The 4,404-nt window shown below is 38.7% G+C and overlaps 1 pseudogene; it reads right to left on the reverse strand.

Moving 5' to 3' along the window:
* Positions 1-4: 4 nt before the first annotated feature.
* LOC105108898 (uncharacterized) lies at positions 5-1,217 on the reverse strand (annotated as a pseudogene).
* Between the last annotated feature and the right edge of the window lie 3,187 nt (positions 1,218-4,404).

Genomic DNA, 4,404 nt, shown 5'->3' on the forward strand with positions numbered 1-4,404 from the left:
TCAGCTTATCAATGGATTTCTCCTCCACTTTTTCTTGGCCAACAGACTTGGGGGCATATGTTTCTGTGCATTTCTTCTTTGCTGGTAGTTCCTCTGCCTCACTTTCTTGTTTTTTATCATTTTTACAACCCTCTTCTTGATTAGTCTTTTTCTTCTCTTTGACATTCACTGTTCTCATTTTCTAGACAAGGAGATCCTAACTTTTCGTCTACTGGGTTTTCATTATTTCCATCATTGGCTTCGGGGGCACCTGATATGTTCTCATCTAACTCATCTTCCTTATCCTCCTCCTTTTCTTCGTCATCGTCTCCCTCAACATTAGAATATGAGAACTTAATCTTTTTATTTATAGGTTTATTAGGCAACTTTGCAAGCTTCACACTAGTATCCTTCCCAAAAACTAGTTCTTCATAAAACTACAAGAAAAAAGTGCAAATACCAGCAGCTCAATGAAGAGTGCACAATTTGACCTTGTAAATCAAGGGAAAGATGCATTCACTACTTCTACAAACACTCTAAATTGATTAGTCTAGTGAATGCATTTCTCGGTCATTACGATAACAGAAAGAGCAAAAAAGAAAAAGAAAAAAAAATTGCACCCATGACTAGCAGAATTCTTGCATAAGAAATTTATTAAGACACTATAAATATTTCTTCGGTTCGAAGTTGGTAGGGTAGCCTTCCCTGTCCTTAAGGACTCGCCATAAACGAATCTTGCTTGGCATAAGAACTCAAAACCTTGGTTTAAAGGGGCGGCCACAAATGAATTCTCCTTGAAGCATAAAAGCAAATCTTTCTCCCATAACCAACCACCGTGTTTGTCACCACACGAATCGATTTTCAATTTATCCTGGTTGAATTTTTTTAAAAAAAAAAAGAAGAAGAAAGAAATGTAGAAGATAAAAAAGATATAGAAACATACATAATCAATAACATTAATGGCCTCACGCGAGGGTTGGCGCTCCCTTCCCCCGTCACAAGTGATAAAGAAGCCTTGGACTCCTGGGTGTAATAGGTAGGAACCCTTCTTCTTCACTAGCTTTTGCAGTGACAGGCACAATCAAAAGAAAGAAACACAACATATGTGAATACATATCAACAAACACAGAGAAAGGAAATACAAAGAAGAATACATTGTGAGGGAGGTAGCGTTGCTTTCTCTTCTTGCTGTTGGTAGTGACACTGGCACTGGACTTTGGCTTGTTTTCAGTTGCCATTTATTCATTTATTTCAGTATAAGAGTTTAAGTTGTACTTCGACGAGGGTTTCTAGTTCTTCTACCTCGGACAAGACAAGGAAGACAACAGACCACTTCGATGCTGGACTAAGAAGATTTCTTTGACTTTGAACTTAGGCGAGGTCTCTCATGGTTAGTAGGCCCAAACCCACCCCCGAAAATTATTCGGGTCCTCGTGCCATCGTTAGTCTAGGATCAGAGTGGCATGATTGATTAATTCAGAATTGTAATTTAGTCTTTTGCTTTCAAGTTGTACCAAACGGTCCTCGGCCCAAAATTATTGCATAGTATTACAAGGTTTTATCATTCCCAACCCTTTCTTCATAACTCAACCAAATCCAATACAATATATTTCGAATTAATCTACCATTTTACATTGCACGTATTTGTGTATTTGATGCTTCGAGTGTGGCTCATCAAGTGTTTTGAACTTGACGGTTTATAGTACGATGAGGATGCATGCAGCTCCTCGTCTACTCCTCTTTGTGAATCTTTCATAACCTCCAGCATTTTCTGGGAGATCATCTGGCATCCACCTGGGATCCTTAATGGAACCAGGCCAAATCAAACACAAGACTTCTTGCTGTTAGCTATGTCCTCCTTTCTCATTTATAAAGAAGTTTACTTTCCATCTCATAAAAATAACTGCCAGTAATTGTCAATAAAAAGGCTGAAGTCAAGCATGCAGCTGTAAATGCTTAAATAGGAAATTTACCTTACTATATTTAGCTTCCTAGATTTCCTCTTTGTAATTATTATGTACAGCACAACAGCACTACTTTTTCTATATATAATGAAAGCCTAGTCAAAAGGTAGGGGCAATTCAAACAAATCTGATATGGTATCAGAGCCTCTCTCATAGAATTCCTAAAATCTTAGTCTTTTTTTTTCCTCTCTCAGTCATAGCATCATGGAAAAGTCAGATAATGTTTGTGTCAGATTTACTGGCAAAAATTATACTGCTTGGGCATTTCAGCTAGAGATCTTTCTCAAGGGAAAGGAGTTATGGAGCCATATAGATGACAGCAACAAAGAAGACTTGGTTGTTGAGGGATCTGTTGTTGCTAAAGCAGCATGGGCAGCCAAAGATGCACAAATCATGTGATGGATTCTCAGTTCTATGGAGCCACATCTGATCCTGTCTTTGCGCCCTCATAAATCAGCAAAGGCTATGTGGGATCACCTCACACAAGTCTATAACCAAGATAACAATGCTAGGCGGTTTCAGCTTAAGTTAGCTATTGTCAACTATACCCAAGGAGATCTCTCTATTCAAGATTACTATTCTGGATTTTTGACTCTATGGAATGACTATTCTGATCTTGTTACAGCTAAGATCTCTGTCGAAGGAGTGTTGGTAGTGCAGCAAGTCCATAAAATCAGCCAACGCGATCAATTTCTAATGAAATTGCGATCTGAATATGAACCAGTACGTGCCTCTCTTGTTAATCGTGATCTTGTTCCATCCTTGGATGCTTGTTTTGGAGAACTCTTGCGTGAAGAACAACGTCTCCATACTCAGACCATTATGGAGCAGACCAGAGTTGCCCCAGTTGCTTATGTTGCTTACAGAAAATGGAAAGACCATGATATGAGCAAGACACAATGCTATAGTTGTAAGAAGTATGGTTATATTGCACCTTATTGTCCAAATAAGTTTTGCAACTACTGCAAACAGCCAGGACACATTATTAAGGAATGTTCTATTCGTCCTCCTCGCATCAACAAAGCTTATCACACTGCTGTTACCAATACTGGTCCTTCTGCTCCACAGCCTCTTGTTGGCTCACCTATCTCACAGCCTCCAGCACATTTATTAACTAGAGAGATGGTGCAAGAAATGATTGTGAGTGCTTTCTCCACAATAGGTCTTCAAGGTACTGGTTCTTCGACTTTTCCTTGGATCTTAGATTCAGGAGCTTCCAATCACATGACAAACTCCTTTGGTGGCTTAAGCAATATCCACAAATATTGTGGATCCTCACATATTCAAACAGCTAATGGTAATGCTCTTCCCATTGTAGCTGTTGGTGATATACCTTCTTTAAAGGATATTTTTGTCTCACCTAAGCTTGCTGTAAATCTAGCTTCTGTAGGTAAGTTTGTGGACAATAACTGTGATGTATACTTTTCTAAACATGGCTGTATTGTACAGGACCAGATGTCGGGACAGCTGGTAGCGAAGGGGCCTAAGCACGGACGTCTATTCTTCATGCAATTTCATGTTCCACGCACCTTGGTTCCTTCCTCTGTTTTATCTCTCTTTTGTACTGCACCTAAAGTGTCTAATGAAGTTTGGCATAAACGTCTTGGTCATCCAAATCCTAAAATTCTCTCCCATCTGTTGAAATCTAGATTAATAAACACTACAATGCATTCCTCTTCTAGTATGTTCCTTGATTGTGTCACATGTAAGCTTGGCAAAAGTAAAGTATTACCTTTTCCCTTTAAAGGCAGCAGAGCAACAAATCTATTTGAAATAGTTCATAGTGATGTCTGGGGAATTAGTCTTATCCTTTCTCATGCAGGATACAAGTATTTTGTAACCTTTATAGATGATTATAGCCATTATACATGGGTTTATTTCTTGCGAAACAAATCAGAAGTTTTCTCTATGTTCAAATTGTTCCTTGTACTGGTTAACACTCAATTTTCTGCCACTGTTAAAACTCTTAGATCAGATTCAGAAGGGGAGTATATGTCTAACGATTTCCAATCTTTCTTGCAAACTAACGGTATCATTTCTCAACGCTCATGTTCCTATACTCCTCAGCAAAATGTAGCAGCGGAATGCAAGAATCGCCATCTTTTGGATGTGGTCCGTACTTTGCTCCTTGAAAATTCTGTTCCTCCTAAGTTTTGGGTGGAAGCACTCATTACAGCAACTTATCTAATCAATAGACTTCCTTCACAAGTCTTGGGTCTAGAGTCTCTATATTTCCGGCTTCATCATTGCCATCCTATATACACCAATCTTCACACCTTTGGGTGTGTATGCTTCATGCATCTTCCTCCACCTCATAGAAATAAACTTTCTGCTCAGTCAATTAGGTGTGCCTTTCTTGGATATAGCATTACTCAAAAGGGTTATCTATGTTTTGATCCACACACTAATCGAGTTCATGTTTCTAGAAATGTTATTTTCTTTGAAAATCAATGTTTCTTTC

This window comes from Populus euphratica, unplaced genomic scaffold, assembly GCF_000495115.2.
Source record: "Populus euphratica unplaced genomic scaffold, PopEup_1.0 scaffold230.1, whole genome shotgun sequence".
NCBI lineage: Eukaryota > Viridiplantae > Streptophyta > Magnoliopsida > Malpighiales > Salicaceae > Populus > Populus euphratica.